General features: G+C 34.7%; 1 protein-coding gene and 1 pseudogene across 1 annotated transcript in view; one reads left to right on the top strand and one right to left on the bottom strand.

Moving 5' to 3' along the window:
• Positions 1-24706, top strand: part of Galnt1 (polypeptide N-acetylgalactosaminyltransferase 1) — a 121992-nt gene that overhangs the window by 7920 nt on the left and 89366 nt on the right. The gene's annotated exons all lie outside the window — the stretch shown is intronic.
• LOC144249941 (fatty acid-binding protein 5 pseudogene) lies at positions 16017-16417 on the bottom strand (annotated as a pseudogene).

The following is a 24706-nucleotide window of genomic DNA, read 5'->3' as shown; positions in this document are numbered from 1 at the left end:
TTTTTCTTTTTTCTTTCTTTTTTTTTTCTTTTGGTGGTGTTAGAGATTGAACCCCGGGGCTTTGTGCATGTGAGGCAAGCACTCTACCAGCTGAGATATATCCTCAGCCCCTAAAATTTTTCATTTTGATTTTCTATACAGTTTTTGAGTGTAACTATTGTAAAAAATATTTTTGTAGTTGTATATGGAAAAGAATGCCTTTATTTTATTTCTTTATTTTTTTTTATGTGGTGCTAAGGATGAAACCCAGTGCCTCACACACTACCACTGAGCTAAAGCCCCAGCCCGAGTATAATTCTTTGTATAGATCTTGTTTTGTTTTCATTGGTTGCTCTAGATATTACATTTATCTTTATAGAGCTTATTTTATCTGCTAGTGTTTTAATTTCACCTATTCAATTGATATAGAAACCTTCTTTTTACATTCCTTTACACTTCTGTTTATAATTATAAATGTTTCTTATACATACACACATAACATGAGACAGTGTTTTAATTTTAGTTTTCTGAGTCAAAAATAAATTAGAAAATCCCAAACCTTTAGTATTTACCCATATTTTTGCTTACTGTGTTTTTTCTTGAGGTCTCAAGATTCCTTCTTTTATACATTACTTTCTTTTAAAAACTTCCTTTATTCATTCTTGTAGAGTAAGTCTTCTGAAGAATTCGTTTAGTTTTCCTTCATTTGAGAATATCTTAATTTCCCCTTCCATTTTCTGTGAGTATAGGATTCTGTGTGCATAGTTCTTTTTCTTTAAAAGACATTGTGCCACTTTCTTCTGGTTTCCTTAAGTTCAGATGAGAAATCCATTGCATTCAAATCATTTTTCCTCTGAAGTTAAGGTGTATTTTTCTCTTATTGTTCTTTGGAACTTTTTGTCTTTTTAAAATTTTTTGAAGTTATCTCTGGAATAAACCTCTCTGTCATGCCATATAATTCTTTTATATTTTTTCAATTCTACTTACTAATGTTTTGTTAAAGATTTTTGCATTTATAATCACAGGTCATTTAGCACTAAAAGTTTCTTGCTTGCAGAGTACTGTTTTAGCTGTGTTTCACATTTTTTTTTCTGAAATTTATGGTACTTCATATTATGCGTTTCTTTAGGTTTATCCTGTTTGGGGTTTACTCAGCTTCCCCGTGAGTTTGTTTAAAGATTCTAGTAACGAAGCACAGCTATTTGTATACCCTTGACTCAAGAATTGTCCTCTGTCAGAGAAGGTTGTTCTATTTCATGTAAATTGAACATAGTCTGAAGTAATGAAACTGCTTATCAGAAGAGCATGAGAGTTTCAACTTTTACCTAGTTTAGAGGTATAAAAGAACTAAAACAGCTTTGCTATTGGGCATGAAAATAGGTGGTAAGATGATTTCTGATCAACATCTTGGGAGAGTAGTGAGAAAGTAGAGGCGGAAAGAGGGTGACTAATTATAGACTGAGAATCTTTGATCAGGATTGGAAGTTCTTTGATGAGCAAACTGTCAGTGCATGAGATGTATAGAGAAAGGATCTTTTGTGGCAGAAGCTTTAGACTGCTTTTAAGTTAAAGGAGGGAATGCAACCCTGTCAGCTTATCTGCTGGTTCTTACCCTGTAGAAGACTCTGGCCTCAAGAAGGGAAAGTCTGAAGAGTATTAGGGCAATTGTGAGTTGGTTCAGACAGATGGGAATGCTGGCTTTTGATAATTGGAGATGGAGCTGCAAAATACAACATAGATATCATTGACCATATGCCACACACTATTCTAAGAGCTCTACTTACATTTATACATTTGCTCCTTATAGTAAAATTACATGGCTTGGCAAAGTTAAGTGGTGAAATGGGGATCTGCACTTGTTTTTCTGTTTGTTTGTTTGTTTGTGTAACATGGCATTAGGGCTCCAGAGTTTACTGTCTTAACCAGCAAACTAGACTGTCTTGCTAGGAGGCAGGACTGAGAGGGGCTTTGAATGCTAAATAGAAGAGTATGGATATTTGGAAGGCAAGAGGGATCTGTTGAAGGGTTTTGATGAGCGTATTGACTGACATGATCAAAACTAAGCTTGAATGTATTAGTAAGTTTCTTTAATAAAAGACTACAGGTAAGAAATGAGGCTAATGGACTTTTTGCCCAGATGACTTGGGTGCAGGAACATACAGATACATTTTTAGAAGTGGAATCCAGTGTTGTCACTGGGTGAAGAAAGAGAGAATTGAGTCTCTTGACCTGAGTGGATGCCACCATTAAGTTTGAGGATAGTTAATGAATGTGTCCCCCCCCCCCCCTTTGGGTAGAGCTGAGGATGGATCCCAGGGCCTCATGCCTGCTAGGCTGGTGCTCTGCAAGTATTGGAGAATGACATTTCAGCAGCAATACATAAGTCAAATGATTTTAATAATACAGAGAGTCAGGGATTTCCAGTAAAAAGAATGGTATACACAGAAGCCATGTAGCATAAGAGAGCTCATTCTGTTTAAAGAACTGAAGGATCAGTGTAACTTAAGGGCCTTTTGCAGAAGGGAAGAGGAGTGAGATGAAGGTGGAAAAATTACTGTGGATAGCTGGTGCAGGACCTTGTCCTCAGTGTCTTGAAAGATTTTGAGGAGGAAATAGCACTGCTTGTGTATGTATAGTGATGGCAGAGAATTTTATCTTATCAGAGGAACCAGCCATCTTGATTTTTCAAGTGAAATGTCTTGATTTTTTAAATGTTGGCAAGTCATTCAGTTTTTAAAAATCTTTCTTGGGGGGAGACAGAGAAGGGGCAAAACTCTCATTTTTGCATAGTTTTTAGTCTATAAATTACAGCCAGGGAAAGGGCTGGTAGAGTCAATTGGTGTGAAGAGGAGTGATTTGTGGGACAGGGAAACCAAGGATATAGAAAGGAATGTAATTATGTGTATAAGTAGAGAATATTATCCTTGAAAAGGAGGAGAGCCTTTGAGAGAGAGGAACAAAGGAACTGTGAGGTAAAAGTGAGGTGGGAGGAACTTGAATCTGATGAGGTAGGATTTCTGTGCAGAGCAGGGATTATGTTAGAGGACTTGTGAGGGTTTGCATAAATGAAGGTGGAAGGAGAGGAGTTGTAAAGAATGGGGCACCATCTGGCTAGTTAGCATGAGTTTACAATGAACTAAGCAGTGTTTCCAGAAATTTCTTTGCTATATTAATATCCTGAAGTAGAAGTGCATAATCGTGTTTGTCTAGGGTTAGAGATTGTAAGACTAAAAAGTTCAACCTATTGAAGGATATTTATGTGTGCCAAAGTGCATAATTATAAAGGTTGTATAACTTGTAGGTTGGTAGCTGAGCCTAAACTGGAAACCTAGTCAGGAGGTGATTTGCAAGTAGATGGAGAAGAGCAGGTTTGGCAGGGGTGGAATCTAAGCACCAGCTGGTCAGGAGACCATGGTTGAGAAGTATTTTGTCTAGGTTTAGTTTTGACTGGAGTGTAAGTTTAAGGTGTAGATGGGCAAGTTGGTGGTGGGCCCTGAGATAAGACATCACCAGGATTGAGTCTGCTAAAGGCAAGCTTGAGATGGGGTTGGAAATGGGGAAGAAGATGGTAGATCTAGTGCTAATATCAGCTCAATGGATAGTGCCAAAAAGATCAGTCTCTGTATATGGAACAGATATTTTAGGGGTAGGGCCTAAGTCAAGTGGCAGATTTTGACTAATTCACATTTATGATATGTTATAGCATTCACATGGAAAATATCTTATGTAAATTACTCTCATATATAACCAAAAAAAGCAATAAAATAATATGTCAAAAGATCTAGAGTGATCCATTCTGCTTAGGGAAAAAGGATGGGGTCCACCTAGGAGTCTTACCCATGCACCAGAGATGATTGTAAGTCTGGACCAGTTGTGTTCCCACTTTATTACAGCTCCCAGACTTGTAAGTGGCAGTGAATAATCTTGCTGTAACATTCCTTGGGAGCCTGAGTACTTGTAGTACCACTTTCTAAGGGGTCAAGTACTTGAAAAAGTCTTTAGTTTTTTTTTTTTTTTTTAAAGCAGTGCTAGAGCATTTTTTTTTTTAATGACCAGAAAGTAATTTTATGGCAACAAGCTCTTGTCCACCTCTTACCCTCCATAGAAAACTAAAAAAAAAAAAAAAAATCAAAATGATTGTGAATTTAGGGAAGCTCTCTTCTCTCCATCTGATGTCAACATATTTCTTCATAAAACTATTATTGGGAGAGTAGGAAAATTTGATACTTTTTTGTATTATTAAATAGTGGGATTTTTTTAAAAAATAGAAAAATAACATGTTTATATGATAAATTATCCTGACAGTACCAGAAGGTTATAGTGAAAAATGATTGTTTCACCTAAGTCATTTTTTTCTTAACAATGTAAATGGAAGTCATAAATCTTTCTGGGCCACATGAGAGATATCTAAAATGTTTCTTTAATGAAGTATAATATTATGAAAAGATGTGATAATTAAACTAGAGGGGGAAGAAAACATCAGTTGGGTGTGACTTGCTGATAGATATCATTAAAAATTAAATTTGAATTGCATTTTGAATAATGGAAGAAGGTAGGGATATATTTTGGAGAAAGAGGATGCTGTGAAAACTGGGGGCGGGGAGAATTTGGGGAGAATTTAGGATATTGGGTGTTACATACAGAGGTTAAGATAAGTTACGGCAAAGAGAGAAACATGAGGAGACTTTCACATTATCTGGGCCCTAAACTGGAATTTTTTTACTTTCTCTGGAGACCAATGGGAGCAGTAGCTGGATTCAGATTGGGCAGGAAGGTAGAAACTAGTAGACAAATGACAGTAGACTGGATCTAGTAATATAGAATACAGTAGTAAAATAGAAGTTGTGGAAAAAATTATCAAGAACTTTAAATGTGAATCAAGCCAGCTGGATAACTTGTATTCTTCTCTAACTTCTGAATATTCTCTTCCATGAAATATTATTGAGCAGTCATAGACTTTCCTTGTAAGCTGGAACCATCTATGCCAAAGTATGTTGATCTAAGGAAAAAGGATTTCAGCGAGAAAGGTTGGGGGGAAGGAAGAGGAGATCATTTGGACTTGATTCTTTGTGGAAGATCTCCTGTTGTGTATAGGCAACACCAGTAAACCTGAGGTTGAGTGCTTTTTTATCATACAACTCTTTGAAAGTGACCTCATAAAAATATTTGCCCTTGAATTTCACTAAGCAGAAGGTTTTAGAGTAATTGGGTTCTCTTCCTTCAATTTAATTTCTTACACCATGGTTCTCTATTTCTCTGGGGCATTCTCTCACATTCATGTACTGGAATAAACCTTGTCCCATTGCTCATCACATCTTAGTCTCACAGTTTGGCAGAGAGACAGATGTTCAGATTAAATATCCCTTGTCGAAAATGCTTGGGACCTGAAGTGTTTTGGAATTTGAGGGATTTTATATTTTCAGATTAGAGATGTTCATTTTGTATGAGTAAATAATAATATAGTATGATAAATAAAATAAGAAAGATTCTCATTATAGTTTACTTATTAGAATGACAGGGAAAGGGGCTGGAGTTGTGTCTCAGCAGTAGAGTGCTTGCCTAGCATGTATGAGGTCCTGGGTTCGATCCTCAGCACCACATAAAAAAATAAATAAATAAAATAAAGGTATGAAAAAAAATGACAGGGGGAAAAAAGAATCGCTGGCTGTATATTTTACCTCATTTATTTCTTTAAAACAGAAAATGAACATCCATTTCATGATGCTGACTTAAGACTAAGCCTTCATGGGGCATTATTATTAGTTCAGTTGCAGATACTCCTTCTAATGAGAGCTACCCAGTGAACAGAGTAAAAGAAGCTTTCTAAACAGATCCCTAAACCTACCACAGAAGAGCAGTAAGTATATGTATAATGCTTATGTCATATAAAATTTTTCTCATCACCAAATCTCAGTTTTCCAGAAGTCCAATTTTATTTTATTTACAAAATAAAATATCATTTTAAAACATTTCTTCTGGCATTTTTTTTAACATAGCAGTGTTTATAAATTGACAGATTGCCACTGGCATTTTGTTTTACGTTAAATCTTACCCTCATTTCCTTTGTTATCTATATTTGTCTTTAGAAATTTGATCCTCAATATTAGTGGTACCCTAGAGGATATCTACATTAAAAGCTTAAGTTGAAATTGAATTTTTATGTAGAAATTTCAGGTCAATTAAAGTACAGTCAATTTATTCAGTGTATATAGGATAACCTGAGCTTAATAGAGCATTATTTCTGAGGCCTACCTTGTAGGATGTGGAAATAGCTTTATTTTTCAGACTTCTTTGAGATTCTGGGGTTCCCTGTCACCCCTTGGATAGGGAAGCGTTCCTTTACCTAGAACCCATTGCTATTGCTTAACCTCTTCTCTCTTATAGGCCATTAAAAATGCTTCTGAAAGTTTTAATTTTTTGCCATCTTTAAATTGTCATATTGAGACAGTATAATTTATAATTGCCATTCTCACAGTGGTCATAAAAATAATGATATGAGTAGTTAAAATAAATAATTCCAGGGAATTTTATTCTGAATTATTTCCCAGTTCTTCCTCTAGCAAGTTTTGTTCTTTAAAAAAATTTGTGTCATAGGAGCTGGGAAGTAGCTCAGTGGTAGAAAATGAAACTGGGTTCAGTCCCCAGCACCAAATAAATAAATCATCTTGGTGATACTTGCTATCCTGCTGCAAAATTTATTGTATAGATTTAAAATTCTTTATTTTTCTGTAAATTCGGAGAGCTCTAACCACCCTTGAAAGACTCACAGGAAGGAGGATAAGGAAAAGCAAAGGGCCTTTATGATAGTGTAGATGAACTCTTTATAATTGTGTAAGTGTGGTATGTCTGTATTGCCTGTAGAAAACATGGTACAATGGCCAGCATGTTTGTTATTGAAAACTTGCTTTATGCACCCCCTCACTACAGTTTTTCTTCTAAATTAAGCTAATTTGAGCAGTAATCAAGTAGTTTTTGTTTTTCAAAATCACTTTAAACTTAAATATATATGACTGATGATAGAAATAAGTGGGAGCAGGTAGTTACTTAAACATGATTCATAGTTCAATCACTTTAAAATGTGAATGTTGACCTTCTAATAGTTGTTTTGGCATAACCAATTTTGTGTTCCCTCCAAACAGTTTTGTTTTTAAAAAAATGTTTGTCATAGGAGCTATGGTTGTAGCTCAGTGGTAGAAAAGGAAACTGTGAGTTTAGTCCTCAGCACCAAAATAAATAAATCATCTTTGTCATATTCCAATCCTGCTGCATTATTTATTGGTGTAGGTTTAAATTTTTTTATTTTCCTGTAAATTCTGAAAGTTCTAACCAGTCTTGAAAGACTCAAAGGAAAGAGAATGAAGAAAAGAATGTATTCACCATAGGCTGGGGTGAATATACTGGATAAGCAGTTCAAGAGAACTACTAGAAAAGTATATGAATAAATAAACTATTCAGAGCTTGTGAAAATTAAGAACATTGTGGGGTTAAGGAAGTTGCAGTATAAACAGCTAGTATATAATCGAGCTTCTCACATAACAGAAATAAGCTCAGTTGATTAGATATAATCAGAACTAGTAATATGGGGATCATTTTTTACTGTTTAACTTGCTCTGTGCAGTTGCCAGCTGGAATGTTAAATCCAATTTTCAGGTTTTGACTGACCTTAGTAAAAATCCAGTGTTTAACATAGAGCCTTTTCTACCTTTAAATATTGGTCTGGGGAACTGAGACCCTTCCATTCCATGGATACCAGACACACCTTCCATTCTTAGGTAAAATCGTAACTTGGATATTCCTTTTAATATTGTCTTTTACAGAGTGGCTTTAAAAATTATAAAGTGCTTTACAGATTACCATATATGGACTATGTGTGGTTTTATATGTTCAGTGTTAGACTCAGTGATAGAAAGACAAATGAGACATAATTCATACATGTAAAAGATTAGACATAAAAATAGCTACAATAAGAATAAAAAATGTGATTCAGCCAGGTTTTTTTTTGGTGGTGCATGTCTGTAATCCTAGTTGCTGAGGAGACTGAGGCAGGAAGATCGCAAGTTCAAAGCCAGCCTCAATAAAAGTGAGGCGTTGAGCAACTCAGTGAGACGTCTCTAAATAAAATACAAAAAAAAAAAAAAAATAGGGCTGGAAATGTAGCTCAATTGTCAAGTGCGTCTGAGTTCAGTCTCTGCTACCAAACAAAACAACAACAACAACAACAAAAACCCAGTGATTTATTTGTTTTAGTCATTTGCCTGATGATTATTAACTACTGTAAATCAGGCACTGTGTTCAGTACCGCAAATTCAGAAATACCTTCAAGAGACTCATAGTCAAATGGGTAAACCTGGCATATAAAAGCACAACTACATGACATTAATAAAGGTGCCATAAGACAGGGAGATATTGGTGAGTTCTAGCAATATGTCAGCAGACATAGCCCTGGATCCTGGGAATGTAAAACCTCTGCATTCATAAAACTTTGACCTGGATCAAGTTTGGTAGATGGAGAAACAGGACATTTTAGATGGATGTGGAGTTAGGGAAGCAAGAGAAAACTTGACGTATTTGGGAATCTAAGAGCTGGTGGATGTAACTGAAGAGCAGGGCACTTGAAGCAGGTGTGGAAGATGGAGTATGGTTGATTCTGTGATGGGCAGAGTCCCAAAGATCTTAGCCTGGAAGGCTCTTCCTGTAGCTGGCTCCTTGCTTTCCCCCATCTCCTTCCTCCTCAATACAGTGCTTCAGAGAAGCCTTTCCTGAAGAGCCAGTGTAATATAGTAACACAGTCTCTTGAGAACACACCAGCTCTTTTATTCATGGAGTTTCTTATTAGTGTTACTTTTTTATTGTGTATTTCTGAACACTTGACTACAGTCTCATGAGAGTACAACATTGTCTATCATATTTACTGCTATGCTAGATCGTACCGTAACGCAGGCATTTAATATATGTTGTGGAATGAATGAAAGTAAATGTGGATTTTTTTAAACTATGATTTTTGTTTTGTTCTATAGATTTGTGCTTCTTATTGTCTTCTAGACCATTTTGCATTTTTAAAAGTGATTAATGACCCCAAAAGTTTATTTTGTGGGAAATATATGTTGATATTTATTATATTAAAGACAAAAACTAAAAATTTAAAGGTAGTTCATTTAAAGTACTAAGTTGAGAGCTGGGGATATAGCTCTGTGGTAGAGCTGCTTATTTATATATACCAGGCCCTGGTTCAACCCCTAGTACTGCAAAACAAACAAACACTCCACAAAATAATAATCTGATTACATATTAGTGTATTTATTTTTACAAAAAATAATTTAGCAAACAAAAAATTAGTGAGAAATTTGACATTGTTTTTATATTTGTGTAAAACACAGTATCTGCCTTTCTTGTAGCTGCATTCTCATAATCTTTTTAATCAGTCTTTTGATGATGCATATCATGTAGTCCCTGGAACTCTGCTTTAGAGAATAAGAATAAAATGGCAAATAACTTGATACAGTATAAAAATGGTTTTGACTTTGCAGAAAGAGTTTTGATGATTCCTAGAATGCAGGGTAAATCCCTGTACTTCACTTGAAGAATTGATGCTAGATGTAGTTTTCAAAATTCTTAGTAGCAGGAGTACATTTTCAAATAATATGTTGAACTCACCTTCAATCTATAGAGACAGAGTGGAACTCTTTGGGTTAAAGTGCATATGTGCTGGGACTAAGAGGGTGGGGGGGAGTCTCTGGAGTTTTTCCTTTCCCTTTCCTTCTCATTCCTTGGCTAAACCACTACATTGGCCAAGGGATTGATATTTCCAGTGTAGGAATATTGTGTTAGAGCAAGAAAGGCATTTGAGCATACTGTGGGGATTTAATACGTGGTACCATACTTTATAGTGTTTTATTTAATGGCCTTTTAGTGTATGTCTTATATATACATTACTAACATTGTAATCATTGAAATATAAGTATTAATATGTTATTAAGGCCATTTTCCTGTAAGTATATAATCATTAGTTTGCTTTCACACACACACACACACAAAAAAAAAAAAAAAAAAAAACAACATTTTGTTTCTGGGGTTTATTTTCCAATTTTGTATAAGCCAGTAAGAAAAATTTAATTTGTAATTTACAAAAATTTTAAATATCTTAGGTTTTTAAAAGACAGTTTATTTTCTTTGCATACCTGGTAATATATAAAGGTAAGGAGTTATAGGAAGCTGAATTTTGGTAATTGGGGAGACTAAATATACTGACCAAATATAGGAGGAATTCTCATGGTCTATAGAGATTAAGGGAGAATGGCAGGGAGCAAGAGCAAGACTAGAGCTTGGAAGTGTTTTAAGTGCCATTATTATTAGCGGATTTTATATTGCTGTGTTAAAATACTGTATTTTGGGGCCTGGGGATATAACTCAGATGATAGAGTGCTTGCCTCACATGTGCAAGGCCCTGGGTTCAATCCTTAGCACCACACAAAACAAAACAAAAACAAAAACCTGTGTTTGTCTGCCTTGGGAAACATTCTCAACTTGGTCTTTTTTTATTTGCCCATGAAACAGTTTGTCTTGAAAAGGGGATCACAGCAAAAGTTTCCTATAAAATTTTTATTTTTATAAGTAAATCCTATGTTTAAGTTTTGTATGCCCTGTCCTTTGGGAGTTTTGACAGACAACTTAAAGTGGCCTCATTACTATCACCATTTATCATTCATATCATTAAAAAGAGAGATGGAAAAAATGAAAAAAAATGATTTGTTGTGTTATATAACACAATGTTTATTTAAAATGTTAGCTTTAGTTTTATTTGCTACCATTTAATAGCAAAAACTTGAAAGATAAAAACCATAAAAGTAATTATAAGGCTACAAAGTACTATCTTGGGTTTGGAGTTCAGTTTTTTAAGGTGTGATTTAATAGCTTTGTACCAGTTCTTTCAAAGAGAAGGAAAAAAAAAACATTTTAAAGAGTTAATAGGGCATATCTCCATGAAAGATAGATAATTGGACAAGTTGCCTTCTAGGTTAAGTATAACATTCAAAGAATTGACTAATAGAAATACAGTTAAATTGTAATTATCTTTAGAAGTGTTTGTGAAAGGTAATTTTGCTTATTAAATCATTCTTTGAGTGAACATCAAGTACTGACTTTGATCATATCATATTTTTTCGTGTTTATTTTTAGATTTCACTTATTTTAATTTTTTTGAATAGGGAGCCTTACAACTTTTTGAGCACCATCTCCAAGTATTAATATTAAAGTGTGCTCCAGTTTCTTTGAAGTAGATGGAGTCATGTAGTAATAACATATCTGTAGGCTGCCCTTCTTGTTACCTCACACTAAGAGGAAAATGCTCATAGTTCCTTATAATTTTATACTTAATAAAATTTAATTGGTGGTATGTTGTAGGGAAATATGAAATGTTTTAGTAATATCTACTTTGTAGGATTGTAACCACTATGCCACCACTAAGTGTGTGTGTGTGTGTGTGTGTGTGTGTGTGTGTGTGTGTGTGTGTTTGCTGGAGATAGAACCCAATGCCTGGGGCATGCTAGGCAAGTTCTTTACCACTAATTTACTCCCCCAATCCCAACGCCAGACACTCTTGATCCTTTTATTACCCAGTCTCTTGATTTTTTTCCCACTGTATTTACTTCTTTCTATAATATAATCCAGTTTACTTATGTTTATTGTTTGCTGTCTTTTCTCCCACATAGACACTTTACATTAATTTTTGTTTAGTTTTATGGTTATGTGCCAAGTGCCTAGAACAGTGTTTGGCAGATACTTGTTAATTAGCTTTCCTTTGGCTTTAGATAGTAAAGGTACATTTCATTTGGGGAAAAATAGTCAGCTGGCCAACTGTTGCAGCTCATAGAAGAAAGGTTTCTTTTTCTGGCAGTGTGGCAGACTAGACATTCAAATAGGAAAAAAAAAAGGTCTACATTATAAAACATTAATATTATTACTGGACCAAATATTTTAAATATCTTAAATCCATTGTTGAGTTTGAGTACAAGCAAGGCAACTCCTCAGAGACTATTTTAGTTGGTCTTTGCTTTGCCTTCACCAAAAATAACTTAGAGGAAGAAAAGTTTATTTGGGGTTCATGGATTCAGAGTCTCAGACTATAGAATGCCAATTCCATTGCTCTGGGCCCAAGATGAGGCAGCATATCATGGTGTGAGGGCCTTTCTGAGGAAAGCTGCTTAGCTTATGGCCATGTCAGGAAGCAGAGATGGGGAGGAAGTGCCACAGGGAAGATACACCCTTCCAGGGCAGTGCCCACTCCCCTCCGTCCCCACCCTTAGTTATGTCCTACCTACCTGTAGTTAATACCTAGTCTATTCAAAGCTAGGGTGGACTGATTAGGTTATAGCTCTCATAATTAATCGTTTCATCTCTGAATATTCTTGTATTAACTGGAGCTTTCAGGAGACATCTCATATCTAAACCATAACAGAGTTGAAAAACAAGAAACCTTGAATCCACAGAGGTTATGTAGTAGTCACACTACCAGGGGTACTGTAGATCTCTGGAAGCTTAGAGATTTGACTTCTGCAGGTAACCATGGGATATCAAGAAAGATCAGAAGTAACATGTAGAGACCTGGAACTCCCTGAAAGTTATCAGTGGGTAAAACTAGAAAAAAATAGAAAAGTCATCCACAGTGCAGGGAGAAGTGTGGGATGGGAAAGGGAAAGTTGCCTAAGCTTGTTTTTTACTGAAAGGATGAATCGTCTTCCCTGAGAAGTTAAAACTATAAATCCGCTCTAACTGGATTTTGGGTTAAAGTTCCTACTACCTGAATGGTAAAACCAAAAACAACAAGCAAGCAAAAAACAACAACCATCCCTAGCCAAGAATTTAGTGAAAAGTGGTCTCAGGTTAGGACTGAGAACCAAATCAGCTCCTCTCTGGAGAAATACAGGAACACAGGCCTCAGAGAGAGAACGCAGGTGAAGTTTCAAGGAACATGAGCTTACAATGAAAAAAAAAATACTTCAAATAAGTGACAGTGAGTTAATGAGCAGAGCAAGAAAACTGTACAACCGGGTATTTAAAAATACAGATATTCTAGTTGTCAGATTCAGAATATAAAATGTTTATTGTGTATAAAGGGTAAAAATATGTGGCTAAGGAACAAGAGACTATCAAAAATAGGTAGGCAAGCTCAATTCAGCAGTGTGTAAAGGAAATACTACATATTGAAAAGAGGATTTTTTCCAGGAAGGCAAACTTGGTTCAGCATTACAAAAATCTATTAATGTAATTATTCACATGAACACTTTAAAGTTTTTTTTTAAAAAGATGCAGAAAATGAATTTAAAATTTTTAATTTAAAATCAACAGCCTTATATGGTAAAAATCTCATTACAGACAGAACAGAAAGGAAATTCTGTGACTTGATAAAGGATATCTATGAGAAACCTACTGAAGATATCATACTTGATTAATAGCATTCCTTTAATACAAGAACTAGTACAGTATAGAAATGTCCATCATACTTTGTCTCTCCAGCATTGTATTATATCTCCACTGGAAATACGAGATAGTGCAATAAGGCAAAAAAAAAAAAAAAGTTGTAAGGCTTCATTTAGGAAGTCACCAGGTGGTCATTCTCTAGAGTCAATATGATTATCTTCATAAAAAATTCAAGAAGACCAGATAAATTTTTTGGATTTATGTAGTTCCGTAAGGTGTTTAACATAAGCTTCATATAGTAAAATAAATTCTGTTACTCTAAACTACACACAATAAAAAATATAATAAGAACATTTCACAATAATTAAAGAGCTATCTAGGAATAAATACTTAAAAGGGGAATTTGATAGCTTTCTATCATTATAAAAAATAACAGAGACAAATCTTTTTTTGTCTGTTTGTTTTTTGGTACCAGGGATTGAGCCTAGGGGCACTTGACCCGAGTCCAATACCCATCCCTTTTTATATTTTATTTTGAGACAGGGTCTTGCTAATGCTTAGGCCCTCACTAAATTGTTGAATCTGATTTTGAACTTGTAATCTTCCTTCCTCAGCTTCCCAAGCGCTAGGATCACAGGTGTGTGCTACCATTGCCTGGTAAGATAATCTTAAAAGGAAGAAAGGTTTTTTTGGCCCACAGTTTCAGAGGGTTCACTTCATGGTTGCTTGGCCTTGTTGCTTTGGGCCTGTGGTGTCATAGTACATCATGGTGGGAGCATGTGGCAGAAGAGACCTATTTATTTCAGAGCTCTGTAGCGAAACGAAAAAGAGAAAGACAGAAAGGGAACTGGGTTCTAATAACCTCTTGAAGAGTATCTCCCTCCTCCCAACTCCAAGATCTAACTTCCTCCAGCTGGGTCCTATCCCTTAAAGATCCAACCATCTCCCAGTGCACAGGGTGCTGACAAGCCTTTAATGTATGGGCATTTTGGTGACGAAAATCAAGATCAAACTACGCAGGGAGGGCAAGATCTTTAAATCAGAAAAGTTGTAAATATATTGAAGGACATTAAAGACTTAAATATATGTGGGGACATGGTCATGTTTATTGAAAATATATGTTAACCTGTCAATAATATGTAAATTCTTTGGTATTTTTTTAAAAAGCCCTGCAGAATATGATTTTATTTGTTTTTGTGGAACTTGACAAGTTAATTGTAAAATCCCTGAAGCAGGCACTTGTTCTACAAGATTTTGAGACTTAGTATAGAGTATAAGGGTGTAGCTCATAGAGAGAGAACTTGCCTAGCATGTGCAAGGGCCCTGGGCTGTGTTCCCTTGCAAATCGAAAGCCAGTCTCGGCAACTTAATGAGACTAAGTTTTGAGATAAATTTAAAAAGGGCTAGGGATGCCACTTAGTGACAGAGTGCCCTTGGAGTCAATCCCCATTACCTAAAAAACAAAAACAAAAACCAAGTATGTAGTAGAAGAAATTTCTAACACATAAAGGATCTTACTCACAATATACAATATATTTGTTAGTACTCACATGTATGTAAATGTGAAAAAGCTAAATAAGGAAAAGGAAGAGCCGTTTCATAGGCGAAAAATTGAGAAAAATTGCCACTTAACTTTGTTATTAATGAAATGCAGATTTAAAAACTATACTGACAAAATTATGAAAGTTTGACATTATTGGGTATAGCATTATCCATGTATGTCTCTATGACAGCTATCAGCGAATTTTCCTTAAAGGACCAGATAATAAATATTTTTTGCTTTGCAAGCCAAAATTCTCTTTCACAATTATTCATCTTTGTCATTATAGTGCAAAAGCAGTCATAAGCCATATATAAATGAATGGGTGAGCTATATTCCCACAAAAATTGTTTTTACAAAAATAGTTTGCCAACCCTTGCTTTGTGACACTGTAGTTAATGAACTATTAATGCATAATTATGGATGAGTCTTAAAAACATGTTGGATTAAAAAGGGAGGAGAAGAATAAATTGTCGTATGATTTCATTTATGTAAATTCCAGAGGGGAGCAATGTAAAGGGTACAGATTTATGAATTTTACCATGGTTACTGGGACTTGACTAATTTTGAATTCTGGCCTTGACATATATATTCTGTGACTTTGGTAAAATTACCTATTTTCTTGGGTGGGGTGCTACTGGGGATTGAACCTAGAGGTGCTTTACCACTGAGCCCTTTTATTTTTTCTTTTGAGACAGGATCTCATTAAGCTTCTAAAAGCCTCACTAAGTTGGTGAGGCTGATATTGAATTTACAATCCTCCAGCCTCAGCCTCCTGAGCGAATCTCTGGGATTACAGGCGTGTACTACTGTGCCTAAAAAAGTTTTTACAGGCATGCACCACTGTGCCTGAATTTTTTTTAAAAGTTTCAGCTTTTATTTATTTATTTTTTCTGGAGTGTTTTTATTTTGTTTTAGCACAAACATAAACCAACACTCTGAAATAGTTGCTTGTAAAGTATTTATGATAAGGATAATTGAACACAGTAATGGGGAAAAAAAGTGTGGAGATTTGCTCATTGAACTGAGCTGAATTAGCGATTCTTACAGCTAATTGCTATCTAAAGTGATGACGGAATTTTTATTTTACTTTTTCATAGACCTGCATACAGCTGTCAGTTACGCACAAAGTGGGACACCAGCAATTTTCCATCTTTCCATTTTCTTGTTCTTGTGTTTTCCTTCCTATCCCACTCCTGGTGTTGAACCCATATACCATCTGTAAGTTGCAGGCACTCTGAGTCTATCAGCTGTAGTTTCTTCAGACTTCTTTCCCAGGGTACAAGAAAACTGTTGTTTTCAAAGAGCTTTCAGTCTTTATAGTGAGGTTTTTGCCATCATAAGTGATGACAGAATCTGGTTTAGGCATCACATCCATTTTTCACAGTGTTGGTTTCATTCCTACTTCCTTCATATATATTCATCAAAGCCTTTGCCACCCACCAGGTGCCATCTTCCTTTCAGTTGCCAGATGTTGACCATGGTGGGCGTATAGACATACATGCACAGCCAATAGAGTTGGGTGTGGCATGGTGAGAGCATTCTATGCCAAAATGTTATTTCTTATCTGTAAGTTGATGAGCATAGAAGACCTACCTCATTAAGTTGTTGGGAAGACTATATAATGTAGTGCCAGTAAAAATGTTTGGTACATAATAAGTACTCAGTGACTGTTATACTTTCATTCTCCTTTAACTTGTATCCTGTTTTTAAAAAGAGCCTTTATTGATTTGGGAATTGCAAATTCTTTTTTTAATCCAGATTTGTATAGCTATAGCTAATATGTGGCTATACTAAGCCCTCAAATATTTGCACCCTAAAGTCTTGAGTAATGTTTAATTTTCTTTACTTACCACAGTTTGTGGTAAGTAAAATAGCCCCTCTGATGTTTTTAGTGGTACACTTAAATCACCAAACTCACTGTTGCTTGCCGAATACTTGGCTAAAACAGTTTCTGCTGTCACTTAACCTTTCTCTTTAGCATTGTCTCTGACTCCTTTCTCAGAACTCTGTGTGCTTTTGTTTTAGTCACCACTCTCCCTGACCTCTCAGACCCTCTAGTTATGTAAATGTCAATGTTCTAATCATCCTTAAAACTTGCGAGTGTACAGCTTTCTCGGCTGGAAAATGAAGATAAAACCTACTTTAAAGGACTGTTGTTAGGGTGAAATTCTCTAATGAATAATTTTCGTGGAGGAACTCTGTACCCATATATTCTGATTTAATTATGCTGGGATGAGGTATGGTATAAAAACAAACACAATTTCATGAGTAGTTCCTCTTCCATTTGAACAGCAGTGATATGTAAATATAATACCTATGGCACATTGCAGCCATTCAGTCAGTTTTTCCTTCCATCTTCTGTCTTGCTGCTGTTCTCCATACCCTTCTATTGAAACATTACAAATTTGTTTTCACTCTCTCCTTTCTAACAACAGTAACATTGTCTCACTTACTTTTGTTCTCCATGGTCTGAGTGAGTGAATATGTGCATGCCCCAAGTTTATGGAAAACTAGTGTTTGTAATACTTGGTCTGCCAAAGTAGAATATAAAATCCATTGGCAATCTTAATTTATCTTTTAGCTATTTGAAACACATTTAAGTCATATCTTTATTTTAACTTTTGTGTTTTAGAAAATTCTAACATATATAAATATAGAGGGACAAGTAAAATAAATTTTCTTAAACCTGTATCCATCTTCCAGATTCAACAAAGACCAAGACTTTGCCCCTTTTGCTTCACCTCTTAATCTCCTCTCCTCTCTCTCTCCTGTCCTAAGAGCAAGTATTTTAAAGTGGTAGCCATTTTACTTCCAATATTCTTCAGTATGAATTTTTTAAAATGAAACTCCCATGCCCAGTGCTGAGGATTGAATTCCAGGCCTCACATAATAGGCAAGCACTGTACTACTGAGCCATATCCCCAGCCCCCAAATGAGAACATTTTAAAAGAGGACCACAATGCCATTATTACTACTACTACTACTACTACTACTACTACTACTACTACTACTACTACTTCTTCTTCTTCTTCTTCTTCTTCTTCTTCTTCTTATTATTATTATTATTATTATTACTGTTTTTATTTTGTGTATTGCATGTTGAACCCAGGGAAGCTTTATCACTGAACTACATCCCCAGCCCATTTAAGTTCTAAATTTGAAGCTGGGTTCTTACTAAGTTCCTGAGGGTATTACTAAGTTGCTGGGGCTGGCCCTTGAATTTGTGATTCTCCTGCCTCAGATCCCTGAGTTGCTGGGGTTATAGGCATGTGCCCCTCACACCCAGCACAATGTCATTCTTTTTTTAAAAAATATTTTTTATACCTTTATTTTTATTTCTTTATTTTTATGTAGTGCTGAGGATCAAACCCAGTGCCTTGCATGTGCTAGGCGAGTGCTTTATTGCTGAGCCCCAGCCCTAGCCCCACAATGTCGTTATTCTTAATAAAACTAACAATAATTCCTTAGTAGTACCTAATATCTAGTCCATTATCATATTTCCCTAGTGGTCCCTAAAGTGTCTTTTTAAGTTGGCTTATAGATTCAGAAGTCACACACGGTCCACACATTACATTTATTTTTTATAAAAAAGCTCTGCTTAGGAAGAGTAAAATACCTGGTTTTTAGTATTTTTCTTTTCTTTTTCATAATTCTCCCTCAAGATTAGCATTCTTTATAATGAAACCATAAACTTTGCTATATCAAGTGAAGGTTTCATCTTCTCTTTAAGACTTCTGTGCTTTTTTGTTTGTTTGTTTTAAGAATGAAACATAGCACAGTAAAATGCAAAACTGAAAATTACAGCTAAGTGTAACTATTCTCTGAACTTTCTCATTAGTGGCATAGCATTATGTTCAGTGCTATCACAGGATTGTGAAAGCTGAAACGTTATTTTATAATTATTAAAAATATGCTTTTTGAAAACGCTTACATTTATCTGTAAAATTTTTGTAGTTATTTCTCTTGGCTTTATGGTTAAAGAGGGAAGCTTGAGACTAGGCTATAATATATTTGTATTTGGAATAGATTGCTGTGGGTAAACTTAATTATATTCTCTGAAACTCAAGTGGAAAATGTCATCTGCAAAAGTTTATTTTTTAGTAGATATTTTTATTGATAGAAAGACAAACATACTTACTGTTTTTAATAAGGCAGGGAGAGATAACCCAAGGGTTTAAAGGTTTTTAGTAACATACAATTTTGAGAATGTAGATGAGATTTTTAAAAAGTAATGCAAAAAAAAAATGTTTTGAGCTATTGATGTGAATTAAATAGGATTATTTTGGAGACTTTTCCAACAATTTACTTAATTTCCTATTACATTGTTGAGTAAATAACAGCTTAATTGCACTATTTTTGTTTGTTTGAGAGCAGGAAGCAGATCCTATAATCTGTCCCTGTAAAAGCTGAAAAAAAAAATCTCATTAAAAGGTACTGAAATGTCATCCCCTAAAAGGGGTCTTAACTGGTATGAATTCAGAAGCTTGAGACTACGGAGAATATTGAAATGAGGGAGTGAGACAGGTAGTAGCTATTGACAGAAAAATCCGCAGGAGATAATGCAAACAACCACAAGATTATAAACTAGGAAAAGTTAAATGACATTAGAGAGAAACTAAATAAGAAAGAAACCAAATTAAGAAAACAACACAAAAACCGATATACCAAATTTGCTGACTAGATAAGGAAAGAAAATGAGGGGTGTGTGCTTTTTATAGTGTGTGGTACCTGTGATAAAATTTGTGAAGTTGAATTCGTAACTAACTAGATAACTATCTGTAACAGACTAACAGATGAACAGTTTCTTTGTTTTGTTTTTTCAATGGTAACTGAATATTTCAGATGATTATCTTGGGCCAGAATCTAAAATCTACTCCATCCCAAATTTTTTCTTTTGAGTGAATTTGAAACTTTTTAGATCTCAAAAGGTCACTTAAATTAATATCCAAGAAACATTACACAGTGTTTAATGGAATTGGTTTAGAAGGAGCTTTATGATTATGATTGTAAAAGACAATCAAAATTTCATCTAAGGGAACAACTGTTTTTTTCTTCTCCTTGGTGACTCAGTTGAGGAAGAAGAAAATTATGGGACTGAGCTCTGGGAAATGCATGGAGAAGGAAAAATAGGGGAAAAGGAGTGACAGCAGGTTTCCATTTAGTCTGCACATTGTTTTTGGTCTTTTTCATCCCCAGTCCAGTGCCAAGAGACTGTGGGATCTTACAGTCTTGTTTGTTATCCAAACTGGCAGTGGCAGCACTGCTCTCTAGAGTATAGTTGGCAAGTTCCTAGTGAATTCTTTATCCACTCTGGTTGGCCACCTCAGAGTATATGTATACATGTTGTCTCTGCTCTTAACTTGATCTGCTAGCCAATGGATGTTTGTGGGTAATGTTTGAGAATCACTGTTCAAAATCTGAGAAGTAAAAGGTTTTTAAAATTAATGTAAAAAAACCTATAGAAAAGCACAGTGAGTTGAAGATAAGGAACGAGACCTCATGAGTCCTCTTCTCCGCTGTCTTATCTTAATATTTTGCCCTATGTCATTCAGTTACAGTTAGGATTAGGTTTGGCTGCATCTGAAAGATGCCTGCATTCCTTCCTTCCCCACTAAAAGGTACTTTAAAACAAGCTAAAGTGTTTCCCCATCCCCACTCTGGATATGGTAACTGTGTGGTTGCCAAGGACCAGCTCCTTTTGTCTTTCCTTAGCTTGTTATTTTCCCTGTCAAGGTTATCTCATGATTGTACAGAAGGTCTTTGCAGCTCCATCCATTATGTTCACATTCCAGGGAGTAGAATCAAGGAAGGCATAAGGGCAAAAGGGTCCATCTTCCAGTGAAGTCTGTCTCCCTTAAATATCTTTCCCAGAGCCAAATATCCTATGACTTCTGATTTTATGTTATTGGCTACCCTAATCTGCAAGGCAGGCAAGGAAATGTAGATTGCCACTTTTAGTAATAATAGTTTGTTTGCTAAGAAAGGACAAGAAAGTAGATACTAAGTGAACAAGTAGCAGTCTGCCATAATTTAGATCATTTCTATTAAAAAAAGTTTCAGTATATTTGAAGCCCTTCTCCTTCCTCCTTGGCAGTGACCACTAACATGTATTTGGCTTATTCTATCTTTACAAGTTATATTTGTACTTGTAACAGTATGTCTTTTTTAAACATGTTTTAAAACTATAATATAAGTGGAAGAGGCTGTACCTATCCTGCAAGTTACTTTTTTCTCATTCAGAGTTTTTTTACTTATATAGATGTAGTTCTAGCTTATTCATTTTAACCACTCTATAGTATTCTGTAATACAGTTCATTTATCATTTTCTTCAGGATGTACATTTAGGTTTTATTTATTTATATATTTATTGTCATTATAAACACTGGTGCAGTCATGTCTACTTATATTCACATGTAAGAGTTTATTCAGGGTTATGAACCTAGAAGTGGAATTACTGAATGGTAGGGTGTACTTTCTTCAGCTTTGCTAGGTATTGCCAGGTCACTCTTCAAAGTGGCAATGCCAAATTACACTTGGAACAACAATGTATGAATGTCCATTTCTTTATTTACTAATTTGTGTTTTTATTAATACTGCTGAGGTTGAACTTTTTTTTTGTCATTACCTGGAATTGAACCGATGGGTGCTTAACCACTGAGGTACACCCCCAGCCCTTTTATTTATTTATTTTTATTTTGAGACAGGGTCATGCTAAATTGCTGAGCCTGGCTTTGAACTTGTGATTGTCTTGCATCAGCCTCCTGAGTCACTGGGATACGAGCACCATCATTCCTGGCTGAACATATTTTTATCTATGTTCATTGGTTGTTTCTGATTTCTTCTCTGTGGCTTGCCCTTTTATTCCTGTTGGCCATTTTCAGTTGTATGCATTCTTGTTTATTGTTTGTTTTAATTTAGAGAAGTTTTTAATACATTCTGATACTAATCTTTTGCTAATTGTTTTGTGGATATTTTCTCCTGATCTTTGTCCACCTTTAGCTGTCTGATGTCTTTGGTTGTATTAAAAGTATTATTTTTGTGTAGTAGATATTATTCATCTTTTTTATTGCTATTTAAGAAATTCTTTCCTACTCAATGACATGGAGATATAGGCCAATATTTTAAAGTTTGGGAGATATATATATATATCTTTAAGTCTTTAATCCATATGTAACTGAATTTTTTTTGGTATGGTATGAAGTAAGAATTTTATTTTTATGCATAGGTGAATATTTTTCAAATAGCCCATCCTTTTTACACTGATCTGTAGTTCCATCTATGTCATATATCAAGTTTGCATATTCATATGGTTCAGATTCTGGGCTCTATTCTGTTTTGTTCATCTTTTATTCTGTTTCATTATCACACTGACTTATTACCATTGCTTGATATATGTTAGCATTGTCTCACCTAGTTCTTGGCCATTTTCCATGTGGTTTTAGGTACTTTTAAAGTTCTGTAAAGAGGTATGTTGAGGTTTTGATTGGAAACCTGTATAAAGCACATAGAGAATTTACTTTTTTTATTGAACTATACACACATATACACACACATATTTATTTAAGGCAATTTTTTTCTTATTTGTACCAAGTAATGCAGTTAAATTTTGTATGTTGATTTCATAAATTCCAGTAGTCTTTTTTTCCTTCAATTTTTTAATCCAAATTCTTTCTCTCTCTTTTGTTCTTACTGATTCTTAAATCTTTTGTTTCTTTTTCTTGTTTTATTGTGCTGGATAGGAGCTCTAGTATACTATAGACAGAAGAAAGGGATAGGAGGCATCTTTGTCTTTTTCCTAACTTTTAAGATAATGTGTCCAGGGGTCTGGGGATTTAGCTTGGTTGGTAGAGAGCTTGGTTGGTAGAGTGCTTGCCTTGAATGCACAAGACCCTGAGTTCAATCCCAACACCACCACCCAAATAATAATAATAATAATAATAATAATAATAATAATTTCAACACTTAATCAGTAATAGTTTTTACTTATTTATTTATTTTTATGGTAGATTTGGGGCAGGTATCTTTTGTCAGGTTAACAAAGTCCTTTCCTATTCTAATTTCCCAGGAGTTATTTGGTTTTAGCTTTAGATAGATGCTGGGTTGTACTGTGTTACATAATATGTAAATCCCTTTCAACTGCATAGTTAAACTTTCTCCTACTTCCATCCTTTGCTTTAATTTTGTCACATATTGTATCTTCATGTTAATAAATTTAATAGTACAAAGCTATAATTTTTGTTTTCACTAGTCATATGTCTTTTAAGAAATTAAAAGGGAAAGTAGGCTTTTATATTCATATATTTATGTTTTTTATGTTATTCATTTTTTCTTACAGCTTCCTCTGGAGTAATTTCCTTTGTACTTGAAGAAACTTTAATATATCTTACAGTGCAAGGCTGTTGAGAGATAAGTTGTCTTGACATTTGTTTACATGAAAATGTCTTTGTTTCATGTAGAAAAGTCAGCTATTTCCCCTCATATATAAAATGTCATTTTTACCTCAGCTGATTTTAAGATTTTTATCATCTTTGAGTTTTAGCAGTTTGAATATGATGTGCTCTAATTATAGGATTTATTACTTTTTTATATTTATCTTCTTTAGAGGTCACTGGAAACCTCTTCTATATAATTTTCTTTGTACTTTCCTTTTTGGGACTCCCAATTTCACATGTTAATTTTATGTTGAATTATAGCTCACTGAGGTTCTGTTCATTAGGAAATTATTCTTTTGGATCTTCAGATTGCATAGTTTCTTTTGATCTATATTTACATTGATTGACCTTATGTTTTGTTGTCTCTGATCTGCTGTTAAACCATTAAGCAAACTTCACATTTCGGACTTTGTTTGTATTCTACTTGGTTCTTTTTTATAATTTTGTCTGATGAGAGATCTCTCTCTTCCTTTATTATTAACTTACTAAACTTATACATGATAACTACTTTATAGTCTTCTTTAACTAATTTCATCATCTGAGTCGCTTTATGTTCGATACCTGTTGATTGCTTTTTTCCTTGATGACAAATAACATTTTCCCGTTTATTTTTATTTCTAGTAATTTTTTGTTGTTTACTGGATATTGTGGATAATACTTTTTCTGACCCTCAATTCATTTTTCTCCTAAAGAGTATTGATTCTTTGTTTTTTTAGCAGGCAGTTAACTGGCTAGACTTAAACTCTAAACTGATTCCCCTAAATTAGGCAACAGGGGATATCTTTGCTCAGTTATTTTAGCCATCTAACTATTGTTTTGTAACAGGAGTCTATCTTGTGTTGTATGATTTATGGCTTAGCTAAGGGTTGTTTTGGAATTTACATACATATTTTTGGGGTTCCACATTCTTGGTTTTCCTCCTCACTTTACAGTTACTGTGCTAGCTGGTACCTCATCCTTTAGTACTTCAAGGTAATGTGATTGCAATTTCTTGAGTTTTAACTGTCTTGCTGAGTTGGTATCTGTCTTTAGGAAGCAGCTATATATAAAAAAGCACTTCTTATATGTTTCTCTCTTTCAAGTGTTGGCTTCTCGGTAGTTTCTGCCTTTTAGTTGCTCTCTGGAGCCTGCACATAGTTAGTTTTATGTTTTGGCCAGAGATCATAATTTACTGTTTATGGGTGTGTTAGTCCAATGTAAGTATTCTACTTTTCTGAGTGAAATTCTCTGTGCTTTCACTTTCAACTTTTTGGAATCCTTATTTCTGGTATATGTCTCATAAGTAACATATAGGTTTTATTAATTAATTAATTTTAAAAACTCCTATCCAACAGTG

The sequence above is a fragment of the Urocitellus parryii genome, chromosome 13 (genome assembly GCF_045843805.1).
Source record: "Urocitellus parryii isolate mUroPar1 chromosome 13, mUroPar1.hap1, whole genome shotgun sequence".
Lineage (NCBI taxonomy): Eukaryota > Metazoa > Chordata > Mammalia > Rodentia > Sciuridae > Urocitellus > Urocitellus parryii.
The sequence above is the reverse complement of the archived record's forward strand: the minus strand, read 5'-3'. Positions and strand labels throughout refer to the sequence as shown.